General features: G+C 48.0%; 1 protein-coding gene across 2 annotated transcripts in view; it reads right to left on the bottom strand.

Moving 5' to 3' along the window:
• The window catches only part of ZNFX1 (zinc finger NFX1-type containing 1), a 173,630-nt gene extending 157,846 nt beyond the window's left edge, over positions 1-15,784 (bottom strand). For both annotated transcript variants that reach the window (XM_068108680.2, XM_068108679.2), the window contains exon 1: positions 15,598-15,784. The gene's annotated coding sequence lies outside the window, so the exon portion shown is untranslated. The remainder of the gene's footprint in view (positions 1-15,597) is intronic.
• Positions 15,785-23,903: the final 8,119 nt, after the last annotated feature.

Genomic DNA, 23,903 nt, shown 5'->3' with positions numbered 1-23,903 from the left:
GGTGGAAATGCGAATGGTTCGATGGATGTGTGGAGTATCGTTGAGAGAGAGGAAGACAAATGATGAATTGCGAAAGATGATGGGAATAGAGCCTGTGATTGATGCTGTGAAGAAACAGGTTGAGATGGTTTGGTCATGTGTTGAGGAAGGATGAAAGTGACTGGTTGAGAAGAGTGATGGAAATGAATGTAGAAGGAAGTCGAGGATGGGGAAGACTGAGAAAGACTTGGCTAAAGATGGTCGAAGAAGAAATGCGGGCAAGGGGGTTAACAAGGGGAGATGCAGAAAATAGGGCAAAATGGAGAACATTGTCATGGGGACCGCAAGGCTAACCCCCGCTCTTGCAGGGAAAATGGCCTTAAAATGCCTGTTGTTGTTTTTTGTTGTTTTGGGGAGAGGGGATGTTAAACAAAACGTATTATTCCAACTTGACCCACGGCGGGAGTATGCGCTCTACTGAGAGGCATTCTAGTTAATGCTATATTCTCAAGAAATTTGGCTTTGAGATTTTAAAAAAACTGAATACAAGGCAACAGTACAGAAGGTCAGATTTGATTTGTTGGTATTGATATGTATATATGTTTTACCATTGCAGAATAATAGCACTTTTTATGTTCAGTCCCCCATTTCAGGTAAGCATAAGTATTGGAACAAATGACTGACAGATGTTTCTTGTTGCATCGCTTGTTCACACATAAAAGACCTGTGAATGTCCAGTCTTGGTTTTGGCCTTTGCTTTTGCCTTGAAAGTTGGAAGGTGTAAACCAACATAAAGACCAGAGAACTGTCTATGAAAGAAAATCAAGCAATTTGGAAACTGAAAGAACAGAAAAATTCAATTAGAACCACAGCACAAATAATTGGGCACAGAAAATACAACAATTTGGAATATGTTGAAAAGGAAAGAAACCACTAGTGTGCTTTGCAATAGACAACGGCCAGATCGGCCAAAAAAAACAACTGCAGTCCATGACAGAAACATCATCAGAGCTGTGAAGAATGATCGTTTTAAGGGCATTTTTCCCCGCTAAAGCGGGGGTTAGCCTTGCGGGCCCCATGACAATCATGGTTCCCTGTTTGAGGCAATGTTTTTATGGCCGGATGCCCTTCCTGACGCCAACCCTTGGTCACGCTCTTACGATGGCGCAGGGATACAGTGTACCTATTCTAGACCAGGGTACACACCGTGATCATTCATCCCAGCAAGCTGGTACTCAATTTGCCGACCTCGGAAGGATGACAGGCTGAGTCAAACTCCCTGGCGTTAATTCAGCGATCGACCGGGATTCGAACCCAGGATCCTAGGATCCCAAACCGGCACCCGAACCGCTAAGCCAACGCCAGGCATAGCTTAGTGCTTAGCGGTTGTGAAGAAAAACCCTAAACCAACTGTCAGTGACATCACCAACAACCTCCAGAGTGCAGGAGTGAAAGTATCACAATGTACCGTTTGCGGAAGACCAGTCATATAAATACCAACAAATAAAATCTGACCAGTACTCTTCTTGCCTAATATTCATCTTTTGATCTCAAATCCAAATTTCTTTTTTGAGTATATTGGAACAATAACAATTTTGACTTGACTGTTCCAATACTTATGGAGGGCACTGTACATATTTAAGATGAACAAGCAAAACAAATTGACCAATCGACATATGTGGGAAAATTACATGCCCAGACCAGGAATCAAACCCAATCCTTCAGGAAAACCGTACCAGTGCTCTGCCATCTAAGCTGTCTGGGTGACCCTTGACCTAGCATGCAATTTTACCAAACAAAATGACAAATTTACAGAACAAATGGAAGAAAGAGCAATCAGAGAATGCAGACCCTCGCTAGGATGTGTTTTTAGTGTTTTTTAAGGCTTAGTGTTAAAACAAATATGGTGGCCAAACCACATGACCGATAATGTCATCAATATTTTTTTCTCCACCAATTTATCCCTAGATGACGCTCAATAAATTCCATCTTGATCGGATGAAGTTTTCTACTTGTCGAATTATGACATCATAATGGAGGCACCTATGACATCATCATTAACATATGTTATTCCACATGGAGAGTTCCTTACAATGAGCCATGTCTCAATTTTTTCTATGCAGCACTTTCGGAGATATAGAGGTGCGAAGTTTTTTTTTTTTTTTTTTTTCCAATATGGCGCTCGTACCACGTGACCTATGAGTAAGAATTATCATTTTAAAATTCTACAGGTGAAGTTGCACCTATGGTGAAAACTTACTGTCAATCGGACCAACAGTTGCAGAGAAAATCATATTTATTCTGTGCGGACAAACAGACAAACAGACTCAAATGCAATACCCTCTCCTCTGGCGAGGGAAACTAGAACAGCACTCGGTAGAGCGCATACCTCCACCAGGCCGAACAGTTTACCTTTTTTATCCCATCAATAGGCCGGATGTGGATCCGGATGTCCATAATCGAATTGGCTTGTTATTTTTTCCTACCCAACCCATCCAATAAGTTTCGTCCGAATTAGTCGACAACGTTTTTCCGATATCATGCCATATATTGTTTTGGCCCTACTCAATGGTGAAGAATCACTTGAAAAATGAACGGATCCAGATCTTCACCAATATTGAATCAATTTGTCCTTGTCACACATCCAACCTGTCCACCAAGTTTTACCCAAATCCGTCCACAACCTTGTGAGATATCCTGTTCACAGACAGATAAACAGACAAACTGATAGGAAGGGGTGAAAACATAACCTCCATTCACCTTTGGTGGCGGAGGTAATAAATGTTTTTTTGTTTGTTTGTTTTTTAAGATGACTATTCATATCCAAGCTGTTTAATAAACTCCCCAATGAGCTAATCATAGCATATCCCCACCTGACTGTATCCTGTATCTGTGTGATCCATTTTCTCTCCAATCAGGGTGTATCCCCACCAGACGATATGCTTTGTTCCAAGCATGCTTGGTGGCATAGACTTGATGTGGATTTTGCTCTGAGCAGAATAAGAAGAACGAGTAACTGAACTCTTTGCTGAGGATGGCAGCCTCTGAAGTAGCATCCCTCATCTTTCAGATAAACAGCTGTTGAACTCTTATCCACCTACAAGTCCTTCATCTGCATCGTGATGGAGTATTGCTACTGCCTCTCTCCTTTGGGCTGGTGCCCGCCCCTGCCTTACATATTGATGCCGTAAAGACAAAGGCCTTAAAATCATTGGAATCGCCCACGATGAAGCCGAGTCTATGGACCTATCACTTTCACGTTGCTGGCACGTCAGGGGTCTCTCTCTGTCTTCTACCGCCTCCATTCTGGTCTTGCATACTCTCCTCTTTTCCCATTACCCTCACTCCACCATCCAAGGTTTTACAGGGTGCATACGATCTGGGTTCGAATCCCGGTCGATCGCTGAATTAACGCCAGGGGGGTTGACTCAGCCTGTCATCCTTCCGAGGTCGGCAAATTGAGTACCAGTTCACTGGTTAATTCCCTGTTTGTCGTAAAAGGCGACAAAAAGGGTTGGCGGCAGGAAGGGCATCCGGCCGTAAAACATTGCTTCAAAAAGGGGACCGAAAAACAACAACAACCACGGTCCCCGAAAAAGACCAACCCCCGCTTTGCGGGGAAAAATGGCCTCTAAAGGTGTTGTTTTTTTAAAAAATTTATACGATCTGCTAATAACCCACTTATGGTGAAACTCCACAAAGTCCAAACTCACTGCTCACCTTCCTCCACTCATTCGTTCCTCTTTTCTTTCATCTGTCGAACCAACCTCCTCAGTTTGTTCAATCCAATTCTTCACTCCAGGGATTCAAGATGGCTGTTCACCACCACGTCAGGTCACGTACCATCCATAGTCATGACCTCTTCTACCCTCATTAACCCTCCCCAAGCACATTAACTTGTTTTCCCCTCCTCTCCATGATCCTCTTTTTGTATTTCGGTTTCATTTCTGTTTCATCCCCAGTTCTTTCCTTCCTCTTCTCCTTCTTCTTCTTCTTCGTCTTGTATTTACAGCTTGTATCCAGCCTGTTCACCACCCGTATCTTCCTTCCCTCTCCCATTCATCGCATCCTTCCCCATGCTCATTTTTCCTCCACGTGCCCCTCTGTTGTCCTTCCCCTCTGCTGTTGGTGTTTCCCCCCTTTCCACTCTCTTCTGGTGGACTGAGGTTATGTTTTCACCTCTGTACGTCTGTTTGTCTGTGGACAGGATATCTCAACAAGTTGTGGATTCAGACGAAATTTGGTGGAGAGGTTAGGTGTGTGACAAGGACGAAATGATTTGATTTTGGTGAAGATCTGGATACTATAATTTTTTAAGTGATTCTTCACTATTGAGAGATAGGGCCAAAAACGATAAAGAGCACGATATCTTAAAAAGTTGTGGACAAATTTGAATGAAACTTGGTGGACATGTTGGGTTTGTGACAAGGAAGAATTGATTCGATTGAATCTGGATGCAGATAAGAGTTTTTCTGGACTGCTTGGGTGTTTACCAAAAACGTACTAATTTGATTTTGGTGAAGATCTGGAAGTGAACACGAGAATTTTTTTATTTCTTAAAGCGATTCTTCACAATTTAGAGATAGGGCTAAAATTATCGAAAGCATGATATTTCAAAAAATTTGAACGGGTTATGACAAAACTTGGTGGATGAGTTGGTTATGTGACAATAACAAGCCGAGTAGATTTTGGTTCAGGTCCAGATGAAGATCCGGCCTATCAGTTGGGTACAAAATGTAAACTGTTCAGCCTGGCGGAAGGATGCTCTCTATTGAGAGCCTTCTAGTTCTGTCTATTTTATCTCCTCTGTGAGCCTCAACTTTCTATACAATAAAAAAAACAAAGAGGAAGAGAAATATAAGAAGTGGAAGGTTTGAGACATTTTTTTTGTACCTTGAGACATACTAGATCCAATGATGTTCGTGTATTTTTCACCTTCAAATACTGCAACTAAAGCAGCGAAAAGCCTCTTCCATCTGCCAAAGTGGTGTGTGTGTCATTGTTTGTTGTCTCTATATGCGGGTTTCAGAGGGTGGAACGGAGCCCTCGCAGGCCTCAAAGTATCCATCTCCGTGTGTGTGTGTGTGTGTGTGTGTGTGTGTGTGTGTGTGTGTGTTTTTTTGTTTTGTTTTTTACCAGAATTCAAAGAAATGTTAACAGCAAGCTTATCTTTCATCAACTAATCCTGCGTGGTATGCTTCTTATCTTTCAACATTACTTCAAAACATGCAAATGCAGTGAAAGAAAATGTCCCAAGAACAAACTTTTCTCGTTTTTGGAACAAAGGTAAACAAATAAGCAGGATAATGTAATTACATCTTTCATCTGTAATTATGTAGTGAGACATGGGGAATGAGGGTAGACGATGAGAGAAGAATAGAGGACAGAGCTAAGGATGATGAGATGATGTTTGGGGTAACATGAAAGGATAAGCATAGTAGTGGACATAAGAAAGGCTCAAAGCTAGTCGCAATGAGAAAGAGTTGAGAAAGAGAAGACGAAGGTGGTTTGGGCATGTGGCGAGAAAGAAAGATGACTCTGTAAAGAAAATAACTAGATTAGCAGTTGAGGAGAAAACACCGAGAGGTAGATCGAAAAAGACCTGGGAGGATTCGATCGGTGGAGACATTCAGTTTTGGGTTTAATGGAGTAGGATATTTTTGACTAGAAATGGTCATTAAACGAGTAGTAGTAGTAGTAGTAGTTGTTGTTGTTGTTCTTGTTGTTCTTGTTCTTCTTCTTTTACTTCTTCTGCATGTCATATCTACAAGATCTTCTGAGGCTTTAAGTGTTTGTAATCATAATAATGATTCATTCATTTGCAACACATGGTTGCTGATTTGCATCATTCGTTTGCAGCACAATTTATAGTTGGTTTAGCAATTGGGCACATTCTCGGCCACTTAAAGACGAGCGCACCATCCTGTCTGCCACATCTAGTATCCCACTGATAGGCCGGATCTGAATCCATTTCTCCAAAATCTAATCACCTATTCTTGTCACCTACCCAACTCATCCACTAAGTTTCGTCTGAATCCCTCTTTCAACCCCCAACCTCTTTCCTGAAATTCCGAGTCGTGTTCATTTGCTTTATACCCTGTACCCCCTCCCTCCTCCCCCAGCACCCCTCTTCCCTCCACAGATCTACCGACGTCCTTGGTATCTATTGTTGTGATGCTTGTGTGCTTCCCTCTCTCTCCCCCCCCCCCCCTCCCCCCCCCCCCCTCTTGTCTCCCGCTCCCTTCATTGTATGTTTTATGTGTCTGTGCATGTGTTCATGTTCAATGTGTTAGCTCTTACACGAGCCTCGATTCTGTATACAAAAAAATATATATTGCTGCGGTTTTGAGATTGGCACATTGAAGTCAATAAATGTTAAAGGTTTGCCCCCCAAAGTTAGTCACACGAGCAACATATAGGCCCATTTGTAGTATAGTTATGTCTTAGTATGACATGTGTAAGAATAGGCCATTTCCCCTCGTAGTAGCTGCGTTGTGTAAAGACAGGAGAATAGGCCCTACAATCATTTTGCTCCGACCTCCATTCTACCTCTATGGGCGCAATCCATCCCACGTCCCATTTGGCTGTCCACTAGTCAAGTTAACATGAGGCAGGGCCTCGAAAGGTGAAGGAGGGTTGAGCTCGGCGCGGCAGCAGTGGGGACGGTAAGAATGAACCAGCCAATCAGAGCTCAAGCGGCATGGCGTGAGAGGGCGTGGTGAAGAGCGTCTGGTGAGTTCCTGAGGGTTCGAAGGGTGTGGCATATATAACCCGATGCGAAAAGCCCTCGGAAGGGCGTGCACACGGCAGTGGCAGAGGACTTGCAGAGGATAAGCGCGTTGTAAAGGACTTGCAGAGAGGGAGCTTGATAACAGGACTCGCGGAGGGAAGGACTTGAGAGTTATCGAGGGAGGTGCGCTGAGCTGGTGCGGAGTTTATGAGAGGATTCTAAGGAGACGCGCTTGGAAAGGATCCTTCGCACTGTATGAACTTTGTTACGTGGAATACGTGGGCGCAGACAGGGTGTTGATAACTCACGCGGTTCGGCCAAAGCGAGTGAACGCGGCTGAGTAACCGCCAGCCGCGCAAAGTCCGCCCTCTACCGTTCGCCCCGAGATTACCCGCTTTGTTGGAGCGACACGATACGCGGTCCTGCCTTCGCCTACCTTCATCTTCGTGGGACGTGCCGGGGACCGTGGAGACTGAGAGTGAGACGGAGCCGATCCTGTACGACCACCGCGGCGCTGGTGAACATCATCCTGCCCATCAGCAATCCCCATGTGAGTGTGTGTGTCAGACGGGCCCGTTTGTCCTGGGGTATTAAGAGTAAGACTGTTTAAGGATTTCCCTGTGTCTCTTCGTCCTGAGCTGTAAATACGTGCAATCATAATTAAACATATTTGTTCTTCCTTTCCTTTTCAATTCGATCGCCTTTGTGATTTCTCCATTGACTAAGCGTGGTACGAATAAGATCGCTCCAATCGGGTCTAGTAACTAATAATAGCGCGGATCACGTGTACGCAAACCGCTCGGCGTATCACCATCACACGTGGTTTGTGCGAGGCTTATTCCCTCGCTTCCAGGGCAGCGCTAGTACTTAGGTAACAGCGAATTTGATCCTGAAACCCTATTTAGCGCTGTTCGGAAGGGACGTAATAGGTCTCGGGTCACGCAAGGTCAGTAAAGACAAGGGGATTAATCCCCCCTTGATAAGGGGAGAAGGCCGGCGACAGATCCACAACAATATTTTTGGTTCACGAGTTATCAAGTGACCACTATATTCGTCATGTGTGTGTGTCTGTCTGTCTGTCCGCAGCATAACTACCCGATGATATCATCCGATCTTGATGAAACTTGGGTGGGAGGTTGATATCATGATCTAGTTGTGTCCTGCCTAGAGTGGGCATATTGTGCCCATTGTGGGCAGAGCCACGCCCGAAAAAGATGTCTTTTTAGGGGGTAATCGAGTTCAAGCTACATCTTGTCCGAGGGAGTTGATGGAATCTGACAGGGGTTTGGGTATTTGGTTAGGCAAATGTCATGTGTCTAAGCCCCACGGAGCTCGATTTTTCATTTTCGCCCCAAGGTCAAGGTCATGAAATTTAGAAAAGTCGATTTTTGATGGTTTTATTACATTGTTCGCTTCCTGATAGGGTGAAATGTCGTACATGATCTTATATTATCACATACATCATGAAATACAAGTTTTCCAACAAATTTCAGAATCTTCAACCTTTGACCGTTGAAGGTCACAAAGGTCAAAGTTTCAAAGTTGTCGGAATCGAACCGAATTTTCGGTATTGTGTAGCTAACTAACACCATAACTGATTATACATTATTTTCTATCTCATTTCAAGGTCAGTAACCTTCGTTTTGACATTTCAAGGTCACAAAGGTCAAATTTTCAACGTTGTCGGAATCGAACCGAATTTTCGGTATTGTGTAGTTAACTAGTCTCATAACAGATAACACATTCCTATTTATATATTTTCAATGTCGGTTTTGACTTTTAAAGGTCACAAAGGACGGCCATTTCAAAGTAGTCCGTCCTTTGTCATTGAATACCGCTCGCTGGTGAACCATCGTCGTCTGCTGACTTGTTTTAAATACGTTCGCAACTTTTTGAGATATTGTGCTGCATATCATTTTCGCCCGTCTCTCAGTGGTGAAGAATCACTTGTATGTGGATCTGGATCTAGATCTTCACCAAAATCTAATCCTACTTGTCCTCACACACCCAACCGCTGCCAAATTTTATCCGAATCCATCCACAACTTTTTGAAATATCCTGTTCACAGACAAACAGACAGAGAGACAGCGGTGAAAACATAAGATCCGCCCACCTTCGGTGGCGAGGTGATAATAATAACAATAATAGTAAGAAACTAGAAAGTAGAATTTGGCGCAAATGCGTCAATGGACATGCGTCCACCCCCATTAGATATCAACCCATAGTTACATTTCATCTAAATTGAAGGTCACATGAAAAATTAAAGGTTTCTTGAGAGAGACCTTTGAGATAAGTATAAGAGACAACGTCTGATTCAAGTTATGGTGTGCAACATGATTTTCAAAGGGGACATGACCTTTGACCTATTCCATCTAAATTTGAATCCGTTCATCTTTGTATTACAGTCCATAAGTGTGTCAAGTGTGGTTGAAATCTCGAGTGGTTCACAAGTTATTGCAGTAACACGGATCTTCAATGAAACAGCACTTGACGTGAGGACATTGACCTTTTGAGCCCAAAATGTAATCAGTTCTTCATCGTATTACGGTAGATACTTCTGCCAAGTTCCGTCAAAATCCCTTCAGTGGTTCATAAGTTATCGCAATAACGAAAATCAGCTGCTTTCAACTGAAGGGAGCATGACATCTGACCTTTGCCCCAAAAATCCTATCAGTTCATCATTGCATGGTATTACATACCTGTATCACGTTTGGTCCAAATCCCTTGAGCTGTTCACAAGTTATCATGGAAACGAAAATCTGATACTTTCAGCTAAAAGGTCACATGACCTTTCAACGTTTGACCCAAAAAATCTGATCAGTTCATGTGCTAATCATGATCCACCTTTCTACCAGGTTTGGGGAAAATCCCTTCAGTGGTTCATGCCGGAAGCACGGACGGAGGGACGCAAGGATAACCTGAAAACCTAATGCCTCCAGCACCCTCGGCTGCGGAGACGTAAAAACAAATTTGGATTCTGCCAACAATTTCAAGCACATTCGGAAGTCTTTGAGATGCGAACAAACTGAAACTTCATCTTTTCCCCAAAGACAAGCTGACATTACTAGTAAAGGAAGATCTTCCCTTACTGATTGAGTGTGTGTGCATGTGCAGTACTCGTACATGGAAACATGAACAAAGCAATGATGTTTCTCTGACTATCACGAGTACCTCGTTTGTGGAACTCTCTGAACGCCCCATCTTGCCAATCTCAGGATTTCATTGTGATTCGACTCGGTGCTGCTCAAATTAAATCAGCTCGTCTTGGTGTTTCACTTACTGGGCAGGTGGAGTGCGTTTAACAATACAAATGGAAACCTTTACAAGTCGTAAAGTTTAAAAAGTTGGATTCTTATGGAAAACGGTTTCTTGCCTCGTCAAGTGAAGAAACGATGAAACGCCATTAATAAAGTACTGATCTCCCTTTGTCCTGTCCTATAAATAAAAAAAACATAACGATGATTAAACTTTACACAATTACAATTTCTTAACTTCCTCTTCATCTCTCCATCTCCTTCCCCTCTCTTCTTCTCCCCCTCTCTTCTTCTCCTCCTCTCTTCTTCTCCTCCTCTCTTCTTCTCCCCCTCTCTTCTTCTCCCCCTCTCTTCTTCTCCCCCTCTCTTCTTCTCCCCCTCTCTTCTTCTCCTCCTCCTCCTCTCTTTTATTTCCCCTCTCTTCTCCTCCTCCCCCCTCTCTTCTCCTCCTCCCTCCTCTCTTCTCCTCCTCCCTCCTCTCTTCTCCTCCTCCCTCCTCCTCTCTTCTCCTCCTCCCTCCTCTCTTCTCCTCCTCCCTCCTCTCTTCTCCTCCTCCCTCCTCTCTTCTCTTCTCCCTCCTCTCTTCTCTTCTCCTCCTCCCTCCTCTCTTCTCCTCCTCCCCCCTCTCTTCTCCTTCCCCCTCTCTTCTCCTTCCGCCTCTCTTCTCCTTCCCCCTCTCTTCTCCTTCCCCCTCTCTTCTCCTTCCCCCTCTCTTCTCCTTCCCCCTCTCTTCTCCTTCCCCTTCTCTTCTCCTTCCCCCTCTATTCTCCTTCCCCCTCTCTTCTCCTTCCCCCTCTCTTCTCCTTCCCCTCTCTTGTCCTTCCCCCTCTCTTATCCTTCCCCCTCTCTTCTCCTTCCCCTCTCTTCTTCTCCTCCTCTCTTCTCCATCCCCTCTCTTCTCCTTCCCCCTCTCTTCCCTTCCCCCTCTCTTCTCCTTCCCCCTCTCTTCTCCTGCCTCCTCTCTTCTCCTTCCCCCTCTCTTCTCCTTCCCCCTCTCTTCTCCTTCCCCCTCTCTTCTCCTTCCCCCTCTCTTCTCCTTCCCCCTCTCTTCTCCTTCCCCCTCTCTTCTCCTTCCCCCTCTCTTCTCCTTCCTCCCCTCTCGACTTCATCCCAACTCTCCTCTCTCTTCTCTCTCTCATATTCTTCCTGCTCCTCTCTTCTCCTCCCTCTTCGCTGGAAAATGTCTAACTTCCTCATTCGTTTTTTTTCCAGTGCTTACACATCAACAATGGCACAGCTGGGGGACTCGAGGGTGGACAGGGAGGGCTGGTTTCCGCTCTTATTGAAAACACACACCTTGTGTCCCAATTTTGAACATGGCGAGCAACAGGGATAGGTAGAACCACCAGGGACAGGTAGAACCAACAAGGTCGTTTGTCAGACCTTCAGGTTTGGGTCGAATCCACAGGTTAATCAAGCCCTTTAAAACTTCATACCTATTTAACATTGTTACGTCAAACGGAACTAACATGTAACGTGTTTCATTCACCCGACTCTTCCTATGGTACAGGTGCAGGAACAGCTACAGGGGAACGTCCAGGTACAGGTACACGTATCGCCTGTGATTAAATAAATGAGGGTAGTTCAGAATGACACACACAGTACAACATTGTCCAATAAACACAGGTTATGAATTAATTTTCCAATGCCGTACAGGTGTACTGTATAGTGTATAATTGTACAATGTTAAACACCAATAAAGGTGTACTGTATAGTGTATAATTGTACAATTGTAAACACCAATAAAGGTGTACTGTATGGTGTATAATTGTACAATGTTAAACACCAATACAGGTGTACTGTATAGTGTATAATTGGACGATGTTAAACACCAATACAGGTGTACTGTATGGTGTATAATTGTACAATGTTAAACACCAATACAGGTGTACTGTATATTGTATAATTGTACAATGTTAAACACCAATACAGGTGTACTGTATAGTGTATAATTGGACAATGTTAAACACCAATTCAGGTGTACTGTATCGTGTATAATTGTACAATGTTAAACACCAATACAGGTGTGCTGTATAGTGTGGAATTGTACAATGTTAAACATCAATACAGGTGTACTGTATAGTGTATAATTGTACAATGTTAAACATCAATACAGGTGTATTGTATATTGTATAATTGTACAATGTTAAACACCAATACAGGTGTACTGTATAGTGTATAATTGGACAATGTTAAACACCAATTCAGGTGTACTGTATCGTGTATAATTGTACAATGTTAAACACCAATACAGGTGTGCTGTATAGTGTGGAATTGTACAATGTTAAACATCAATACAGGTGTACTGTATAGTGTATAATTGGACAATGTTAAACACCAATTCAGGTGTACTGTATCGTGTATAATTGTACAATGTTAAACACCAATACAGGTGTGCTGTATAGTGTGGAATTGTACAATGTTAAACATCAATACAGGTGTACTGTATAGTGTATAATTGTACAATGTTAAACATCAATACAGGTGTACTGTATAGTGGATAATTGTACAATGTTAAACACCAATACAGGTGTACTGTATAGTGTATAATTGTACAATGTTAAACATCAATACAGGTGTACTGTATAGTGTATAATTGTACAATGTTAAACACCAATACAGGTGTACTGTATAGTGTATAATTGTACAATGTTTAACACCAATACAGGTGTACTGTATATTGTATAATTGTACAAGTTAAACACCAATACAGGTGTACTGTATAGTGTATAATTGTACAATGTTAAACACCAATACAGGTGTACTGTATGGTGTATAATTGTACAATTGTAAACACCAATACAGGTGTAATGTACAGTGTACAATTGTACAATTTTAAACACCAATACAGGTGTACTGTATAGTGTATAATTGTACAATTATTGTAATCACCAAAACAGGTGTACTGTACAGTGTATAATTGTACAATGTTAAACACCAATACAGGTGTACTGTGTAGTGCATAATTGTACAATGTTAAACACCAATACAGGTGTACTGTTTCGTGTATAATTGTACAATTGTAAGCACCAATACAGGTGTACTGTATAGTGTATAATTGTACAATTATTGTAAACACCGATACAGGTGCACTGTATGGTGTATAATTGTACAATTATTGTAAACACCAAAACAGGTGTACTGTACAGTGTATAATTGTACAATGTTAAACACCAATACAGGTGTACTGTATAGTGTATAATTGTACAATGTTAAACATCAATACAGGTGTACTGTATAGTGTATAATTGTACAATGTTAAACACCAATACAGGTGTACTGTATAGTGTATAATTGTACAATTATTGTAAACACCACCAGTACAGGTGTACTGTATAGTGTATAATTGTACAATTTTAAACACCAATACAGGTGTACTGTATAGTGTATAATAGTACAATGTTAAACACCAATACAGGTATACTGTATGGTGTATAATTGTACAATTTTAAACACCAATACAGGTGTACTGTATAGTGTATAATTGTACAAGTTAAACACCAAAACAGGTGTACTGTATGGTGTATAATTGTACAATGTTAAACACCAATACAGGTGTACTGTATGGTGTATAATTGTACAATGTTAAACACCAATACAGGTGTACTGTATGGTGTATAATTGTACAATGTTAAACACCAATACAGGTGTACTGTATGGTGTATAATTGTACAATGTTAAACACCAATACAGGTGTACTGTATGGTGTATAATTGTACAATGTTAAACACCAATACAGGTGTACTGTATGGTGTATAATTGTACAATGTTAAACACCAATACAGGTGTACTGTATGGTGTATAATTGTACAAGTTAAACACCAAAACAGGTGTACTGTATGGTGTATAATTGTACAATTTTAAACAACAATACAGGTGTACTGTATAGTGTATAATTGTACAATTTTAAACACCAAAACAGGTGTACTGTATGGTGTATAATTGTACAATTTTAAACACCAAAACAGGTGTACTGTATGGTGTATAATTGTACAATTTTAAACAACAATACAGGTGTACTGTATAGTGTATAATTGTTCAATTTTAAACACCAAAACAGGTGTACTGTATGGTGTATACAGTAATTGTACAATTTTAAACACCAATACAGGTGTACTGTATAGTGTATAATTGTACAATTTTAAAGAAAATATAAATAAACATTTTATATGCAAACTGTATGTATTTATTTATTTACACGTCACCCCTGGGTGAGCTTTTTTTTTTTCTTTTTCAACGCATCCATTGCGAGTATGTCGTTCACAGCACGAAGGTGTGCACACCGAGCGATAGCTGTGTTCACAGAGCGATAGGTGTGCACACCGAGCGATAGCTGTGTTCACCGAGCGATAGGTGTGTGCACCGAGCGATAGGTGTGTGCACCGAGCGATAGGTGTGTGCACGGAGCGATAGGGGTGTTCACCGAGCGATAGGTTTGTTCACCGAGCGATAGGTGTGTTCACCGAGCGATATGTGTGTTCACCGAGCGATAGGTGTGTTCACCGAGCGATATGTGTGTTCACCGAGCGATAGGTGTGTTCACGGAGCGATAGGGGTGTTCACCGAGCGATAGGTGTGTACACCGAGCGATAGGTGTGTACACCGAGCGATATGTGTGTTCACCGAGCGATGGGTGTGTTCACCGAGCGATAGGTGTGTACACCGAGCGATAGGTGTGTACACCGAGCGATATGTGTGTTCACCGAGCGATGGGTGTGTTCACCGAGCGATGGGTGTGTTCACCGAGCGATAGGTGTGTTCACCGAGCGATATGTGTGTTCACCGAGCGATGGGTGTGTTCACCGAGCGATGGGTGTGTACACCGAGCGATATGTGTGTTCACCGAGCGATAGGTGTGTTCACCGAGCGATGGGTGTGTGCACCGAGCGATGGGTGTGTGCACCGAGCGATGGGTGTGTGCACCGAGCGATAGGTGTGTGCACCGAGCGATGGGTGTGTGCACCGAGCGATGGGTGTGTTCACCGAGCGATAGGGGTGTTCACCGAGCGATGGGTGTGTGCACGGAGTGATGGGTGTGCACCGAGCGATAGGTGTGTTCACCGAGCGATAGGTGTGTTCACCGAGCGATAGGTGTGTTCACCGAGCGATAGGTGTGTACACCGAGCGATAGGTGTGTTCACCGAGCGATAGGTGTGTTCACCGAGCGATAGGTGTGTTCACCGAGCGATAGGGGTGTTCACCGAGCGATAGGTGTGTTCACCGAGCGATAGGTGTGTTCACCGAGCGATAGGTGTGTTCACCGAGCGATAGGTGTGTTCACCGAGCGGTAGGTGTGTTTACCGAGCGATAGGTGTGTTCACCGAGCGATAGGTGTGTTTTCCGTTCCATCCAGAATAAGATTAAGATCACAAATCGCGATGACGAGTTTAAACGATGTGACATTTTGTAAAGGGCGGATTACAGTGAATAACAATAGAAATGTTACCTCAAGGATGACTCCAAATGGTGATCCGAACGGCGGGAAGCGAACCTGGTCCGTACTACTACTAGGTAATCATTTCCGGTCGACGCAGAGAGACAAAGACACGAGGACGCGACCGAGCAGACACAAAGGAGGACATCGGGGACGGTGAGCGCGTCCTTCCGCAGACATGGCGCTCGGTCCGGTCTTACCTCAGCTCGAGCGAGTCGCGGCTCGTGACCGCGAAAACACCTCCGGAACGTCCCGATTGCCGCCGTTCGACGGGTTATTAAAGGTGACCGTGTTCCGGTGGCCGCTCCAGTCGAGCCCGTCTGTCCCTCTTCTAAACTTGCCGACGTAACGAGTTTCCCAGCAACGACGTCGGCACGTCGCGGGCGTAACTTCCCGGACGTGAAGTATGACGTCATGCGAGGAAAGTCGGTGACTCACGGTCATGTGACCGTTGTAAACCCCTTGGGTCGACACCTTTATCATGAAGGGAAATGTTGAAAATTTGGTCTTTTCCATTCGCCAGCATCAAATCTTGCGCTTGTTCACGATTCATTCTCAGGGGAAGGAGAAGGAGAAACCGTGTTCATTCTCCCCTCTCAATTCCTCAATTCACATGTCCACAAAAACCACCCCATCCATGGTCATTATTCATCACATGACCCCATCCATGGTCATTATTCATCACAAGACGACCCCATCCATGGTCATTATTCATCACATGACGACCCCATCCATGGTCATTTTTCATCACATGACGACCCCATCCATGGTCATTATTCATCACAAGACGACCCCATCCATGGTCATTATTCATCACATGACGACCCCATCCATGGTCATTATTCATCACATGACGACCCCATCCATGGTCATTATTTATCACAAGACGACCCCATCCATGGTCATTATTCATCACATGACGACCCCATTCATGGTCATTATTCATCACATGACGACCCCATCCATGGTCATCCCCATGGTCATTATTCATCACATGACGACCCCATCCATGGTCATTATTCATCACAAGACGACCCCATCCATAGTCATTATTCATCACCTGACCCCATCCATGGTCATTATTCATCACAAGACGACCCCATCCATGGTCATTATTCATCACAAGACGACCCCATCCATGGTCATTATTCATCACATGACCCCATCCATGGTCATTATTCATCACATTGTAGCGGTTACCGGAAGCATTACACAATCTCCTTGCAGCGGCCGATGACGTAACCGGCGGGCGGTCACTTGCCCGGGCTCGCCCGGACTTGCCTTGCCCGGGCGGACACTTGGTTTGCATACCACGCCGCGTTGAGAGGCGTGGCTTAACGATTTGCATACCACGCCCCGCCTGAGAGGCGTGGCTTTTGTGTGGTGAACTTTGGTTATAAATTGCCGCCCGTTCTATCGGGCTTTTCAGTGCTTTTGAGTTGAGCTAGAAATAAATAGCTCAGTGAAACTTCGTTCCTGGTGTTGTCCATTTTGTCCGGCTTTATCGTGAGAGCATAGCTCCACAATTGGTGACCCCTTTTCAAGAACACGGCGATGGAGTCATCTGTAGCTTTGAAGCTCCCTGGCTTTTGGGAATCGCACGCAGCCGTCTGGTTCGCCCAAGCGGCTTCTCAATTCGCCCTGCGGAACATTACGGAGGACACGACGCGCTACCACCATGTGGTCTACGCGCTCAACGCCTCCACTGCCGCCCGGGTCCTGAGCTTCCTACAGAACCCGCCGAACGCCGACAAATACGGCGCGCTCAAAGGCCTACTCCTCGGTGCGTTTGGACTCACGGAGACCGAACGCGCGCGACAACTGCTCGACCTCCCGGAGCTGGGTGAGGTCCGTCCATCCGAACGCATGGACAACATGCTTGCTCTACTCGGCGACCAAAGCCCAGATTTCCTCTTCCGCGAGCTGTTCCTCCGGCAGCTACCCGGGCAGGTAGAATTAGCTTTGGCTAATTCGCCCATGATGGACCCTTGCACCCTGGCTAAGGAGGCCGATAAATTTTTCTCGGACAGGCGACACGTCGGAGCAGCCGCCTGGAACCCTGGGCCGACCGAGGCAACGCCCGCGCCACGACCGGCGCCACCACCAGCCGAGTTAGCGCCACTGGCGGCAGCGGCCGCCGCGACGCCCCGTCGACCGAACCCGACGCGAACGCCGGAGCCTCCACCAGAGCGGACCATGTGCTACTACCACGCCAGGTTCGGGCAGAAGGCCAGAACGTGCCGCCCACCTTGCACTTTCGGCATGTCGGGAAATGACCAGGCCAGCGCTCGCTGCCTGCCATGAGCGTCGGCCATTCAGGCAGCCTTCTGTTTATTACGGACACAGCGTCCGGGCGGCGTTTTTTGTGCGACACCAGCGCTCAGCTGAGCGTGATACCCGCCTCGGTGCAGGACAAACAGGCCGCGCTTTGCGGCCCTGCCTTGGTCGCCGCAAACGGCTCCTCCATCCGCACCTTCGGTTCACGCAGCGTCGCATTCTGCTTCGGGGGCCAGCGCTTCAGGTGGGACTTCATCACGGCGAACGTACCCATGGCCTTGCTGGGTGCAGATTTTCTTTGCGCGCATGGGCTTTTGGTTGACGTCAAACGGCGTCGGCTCAGCAACGCGGAGAACCTCAGCTCGCTCGCTTGCTCATTGAGCAGCTCCACATCAACCAAGCTAGCCTGCGCTCTCCCGGCCGCGGACGATTTCACCCGCCTACTCGCCGAGTTTCCTGCCCTCATGCAGCCGACGTTTTCGACCGTCGCCGTCAAACACGGCGTCGAACACCACATCCCGACCACAGGTCCACCGGTCTACACTAGGGCTCGTCGCCTTGACCCGGCTAAACTCGCCATGGCAAAGGCGGATTTCGACGCGCTGGAGCGATTGGGCATTGTGCGGCGCTCGAATAGCACGTGGGCCTCGCCCTTGCACATCGTGCCCAAACCGGGTGGCGGATGGCGACCATGCAGCGGTTAACGCGGTCTCAACGACGCCACCACCCCCGACCGGTACCCGATACCACATATACAGGACTTTTCCGCCCGTTTGGCGGGGCGGGTGATCTTTTCCAAAGTCGACCTGATTCGGGGCTACCACCAGGTACCCGTCCGGCCGGCCGACGTGCCGAAGATGGCGGTAATTACACCTTTTGGCCTCTTCGAGTTCCTTCGCGTGCCGTTCGGCCTTAAGAACGCGGCCCAGGCCTTCCAACGGCTGATGCACAGCGTGCTGCGCGACCTCACCTTCCTTTTCGTCTACTTGGACGACATTCTCGTCGCCAACACTTCCCGGGCGGAGCACCTCATCCACCTGCGCACACTTTTTGAGCGCCTCGGCCAGCACGGTCTCATCATCAACCCGGCGAAATGCCAGTTTGGCGTAACGGCCGTCGACTTCCTGGGGCACCGCATCACGAAGCGCGGGGCCGTTCCGCTGCCGACCAAGGTGGAGGTAGTCACAAGTTTCCCATGCCCCTGCTCCATCAAGGCTCTACAGGAATTTTTGGGAATTGTAAATTTCTACCACCGGTTCGTGCCTCGCGCCCCAACTCATGCGCCCCCTGTACGAAGCCCTCCGTGGCAAGCCGGCCAAGCACGATGTCGCCTGGACCAAAGAGATGGACGAGGCGTTCACGGGCGCTAAGCTGGCCCTCGCCAACGCGACCATGCTGGCGCACCCGTCGCTCGACACACCCATCGCCCTCACCACGGACGCTTCCGACTACGCGGTGGGCACCGTGCATGAACAGTGGGTGAACGGGGCTTGGCAACCGCTGGCCTTCTTCAGCCGACAGCTTCGCCCTAACGAGCGCAAGTATAGCGCTTTCGACCATGAGCTCCTCGGCCTTTACCTGGCCGTTCGCCACTTCCGCCATCTTTTAGAGGGCCGCCCGTTCACGGCGTTTGTGGACCACAAACCCCTGGTCTTTGCCATGGCCAAGGTTGCAGAGCCATGGTCGGCCCGCCAGCAGCGCCACCTCTCCGCCGTATCCGAATTTACGACGGACATCCGGCACGTCGCGGGCAAGGACAACGGTGTGGCCGATTGCCTCTCCCGGTCCGGCGCGAACGCCGTCCACCTCGGTGTGGACTTCGCCCGCATGGCGGCCGACCAGACCGCCGACCCCACGGTGCAAGCCCTCCGGACAGCGGACACAGGCCTGCGGTTGGCCGACATCCCCTTCGAGGACACAGGCACAGTTCTCCTGTGCGACGTTTCCCTGGGCCAACCTCGCCCCATCGTGCCCACCGGATGGCAGCGGCACATTTTTGACGCCCTCCACGGCCTTTCCCACCCGGGCCGGAAAGCGTCGCAGAAGCTCATGGCAGCGAAATTCGTCTGGCACGGGCTCCGTAAGGACGTCCGCGACTGGGCCAACGCCTGTGTCACCTGCCAGGGTGCGAACGTCCACCGGCACACCCAGGCCCCGATGGCACCATTCGACGTGCCCGCGTGGCGCTTCGACCACGTCAATGTGGACCTGGTGGGACCCCTTCCCTCCTCGCGGGGCTTCACCCACCTCCTCACGATGGTGGACAGGACCACCAGGTGGTTGGAGGCCGTCCCGCTGGCATCAACAACATCCGCCGATGTGGCGCAGGCCTTCATTGGCACCTGGATTGCCCGTTTCGGCGCCCCCTCGGACATCTCCTCCGACAGAGGCCCGCAATTTACCTCTGAGCTTTGGGGCGCGGTCGCCCAGGCCTTGGGGGTCAAGCTACACTGCACCACGGCCTACCACCCCCAAGCCAACGGCTTGTGCGAGCGGTTCCACCGCTCAATGAAGGCCGCTCTCAGGGCCAGCCTCCAGGACGACGGTTGGGCTGACAGGCTCCCGTGGGTCCTATTGGGCCTCCGAATGGCCCCTAAAGAGGACCTCCAGGCTTCCACCACCGAGCTGGTCTACGGCTAGCCACTGCTCGTGCCGGGCGAGTTCATCCCCGACGCCACCGGCCCCTGGTCCGCGGCTCGCCAACGCTCGGTCCTCCAGGAGGCCGCCAGGAGGTTTGCCCCCGTGCCAACGTCCCATCACGGCTGCCCCCAACCCCACGTCCCCCCAGCACTTCGCACTGCGGAGTACGTTTCCATCCGGAACGACGCACACCGGGGGCCGCTCCGGCCGCCGTACGATGGACCTTTCCGGGTCCTGAAGAGGCACGACAAGTCGTTCATCATGGACATCAGCGGCAAACCGGACCACATCTCCGTGGACCGCCTCAAGCCGGCCCATTTGGACCTCGACCAACCTCCACGGTTGGCCCTTCCTCCACGACGGGGCCGTCCCCCGTCAACCAAGCCCCCCGCCCGACCATCCACCGCCACGCCACCTACCACCCCCACACGAATCGCCAGGGATCGTTTCGGCCGGGTCATCAAGACCCCCCTCAAACTGACTCTCCCGGTGCAAGTTAATTCTGGGGGGGCGCATGTAGCGGTTACCGGAAGCATTACACAATCCCCTTGCACCGGCCGATGACGTAACCGGCGGGCGGTCACTTGCCCGGGCTCGTCCGGACTTGCCCGGACTTGCCTTGCCCGGGCGGACACTTGGTTTGCATACCACGCCCCGTTGAGAGGCGTGGCTTACCGATTTGCATTCCACGCCCCGCCTGAGAGGCGTGGCTTTTGTGTGGTGAACTTTGGTTATAAATTGCCTTCCCGTTCTATCGGGCTTTTCAGTGCTTTTGAGTTGAGCTAGAAATAAATAGCTCAGTGAAACTTCGTTCCTGGTGTAGTCCATTTTGTCCGGCTTTATCATGAGAGCATAGCTCCACAACATGACGACCCCATCCAGCATCCATGGTCATTATTCATCACATGACGACCCCATCCATGGTCATTATTCATCACATGACGACCCCATCCACGGTCATTATTCATCACATGACGACCCCATCCATGGTCATTATTCATCACAAGACGACCCCATCCATGGTCATTATTCATCACATGACGACCCCATCCATGGTCATTATTCATCACATGACCCCATCCATGGTCATTATTCATCACATGACCCCATCCATGGTCCTCATTCATCACATGACCCCATCCATGGTCATTATTCATCACATGACGACCCCATCCATGGTCATTATTCATCACGTGACTCCATCCATGGTCCTCATTCATCACATGACGACCCCATCCATGGTCATTATTCATCACATGACCCCACCCATGGTCCTCATTCATCACACGGCGACCCCATCCATGGTCATTATTCATCACATGACAACCCTATCCAATCCATCCATAGTCCTCATTCATCACATGACGATCCCATTCATGGTCCTCATTCATCACATGACAACCCCATCCATGGTCATTATTCATCACATGACCCCATCCATGGTCCTCATTCATCACATGACGACACCATCTATGGTCATTATTCATCAGCTGACCCCATCCATGGTCCTCGTTCATCACATGACGATCCCATCCATGGTGCTCATTCATCACATGACAACCCCATCCATGGTCATTATTCATCACATGACCCCATCCATGGTCCTCATTCATCACATGACCCCATCCATGGTCATTATTCATCACATGACGACCCCATCCATGGTCATCATTCATCACATGACCCCATCCACGGTCCTCATTCATCACATGAACCCATCCATGGTCCTCATTCATCACACGGCGACCCCATCGATGGTCATTATTCATCACATGACGACCCCATCCATGGTCGTCATTCATCACATGACGACCCCATCCATGGTCCTCATTCATCACATGACGACCCCATCCATGGTCATTATTCATCACATGACCCCATCCATGGTCATTATTCATCACATGACCCCATCCATGGTCCTCAGTCATCACACGGCGACCCCATTCATGGACCACAATCGGGTTAAATACTGTTGCGAATATGGAATTTGACCTCCATATCCGCTTGTAAATATTCCCCTATCTTCTCCGATACTCCCCAACTCTCCCCTTACCCCATTCCCTAGTCCCATTGTCTGTAAACAACACCCATTAGAGCCGATCTTCCCCTTCATTCCCCCATTAAATGTCGTGCCCAGGTCCCCCGCACCACACGTAGACCATTATAGGACATCTTGCTAGTTATTCTTAATCTATGTCAGTTAAGGACTTGTTTCCATTAATTATGACTCTTCGTTGCACCAGAATGTGATGATATGGCACCAGTAGGAGTTTAGGACCTTCCCATACCTCCCCGCATCTCTTCCCATCATCTCAAGCTCCAACAACAACCACAACAACAGCGGCTTTGCGTCCTCACTCCGGCTCGGTTGGCCGCCATTGAACATGTGCTCGACGGGGTTACCCAGAAGGGGGCTCCCTGTCAGCCCCTCGTCAAGGGCGGAGCCGGTAACCCCCGCACCCAATGAGAAGCCATGGGCCGATGCCATATGGGGCGGAGCTAACGAGCGAGGGCGTGACTCCCCGCCGGATATACGCGGCCCCGCGCCGGACGTGACGTCAGATGCGCCCCGAGCTTGGAAGGACAAGACGCCACCCTCCCGAGCGCTGAGCGACCTCCCCGGCATCTCCACCAACGTCGCGACCCACGAGCGCTGAGCGACCTCCCCGGCATCTCCACCAAAGTCGCGACCCACGAGCGCTGAGCGACCTCCCCGCATCTGCTGGACACCAACGTACGCGATTCTGTCCCTGAGCCAGGTGCACCTGAGCCATCGACTGCCGCTTTCCTGGCCATCAAACCCCGTGTGAGTGAGCCTTGTCCCGTTTATCTGTGGTCTGTCTAGGGTTAATATAAGGTTGTGTCTAAGTGCCCACCTTCCTATGTTTCCCTCTTGTCCCTGTAATCTAACCTTTTCCGCCTTAATATAACCTCCTCCGGAGGTCTTGAGAACTGAACCCCTGGTGTCGTATTGTGTCATTATAACCCAGCCGGGTGTCTTCTCTTTCCTATTGAGCCAGCGTAGCGCGATTAGTCAACATTCGGGCACAATCGGGTAACTTGTACGGATACGGCGGCCATCCCGCTCGGCCCACCATACCATCAAAGTCGTATCTGTAACAATTGGTGTCGAGGAGTGAGATTGGACCCGGAGCGCGTTTACGCGCTCGAAATTATAACAGCGAAATTTGATTGTGTTTTACAAAAAAAAAAAAAAAAAATAATAATAAAAACCCGAATTTTGAAAGTCGCGCTATGGCGGATCAAGACGGCTGGGGTCCGGTAGGGGAGAGTGAAGCAGGGTCGGTCCAGGACCAAATTGAGGGACATGAGGGACATGAGGAGAGCGAAACAGCGGGGGTAGCAGACGCGCGAAATTGCGCCTCGCACATAGCTACGGCGGCCGCACCCGCTGCACAAGTGGGAGGGATGGCCCAGATGCAGGTCCTCATGGAGCAATTTATGGCGCAAATGCAGGCGTCCCTCAAACTGCAGAGTAACCAATTGGGGAACCGGATGGATGCTCAGGGTGAGCGATTGGAGGGCCAAATGGGGGTAATGGGAAACCAAATGGGGGTAATGGGAAACC

The sequence above is a fragment of the Myxine glutinosa genome, chromosome 2 (genome assembly GCF_964187855.1).
Source record: "Myxine glutinosa chromosome 2, kmMyxGlut1.1, whole genome shotgun sequence".
NCBI classification, from domain to species: Eukaryota; Metazoa; Chordata; class Myxini; order Myxiniformes; family Myxinidae; genus Myxine; species Myxine glutinosa.
This window is presented reverse-complemented; position numbering and strand designations above follow the sequence as displayed.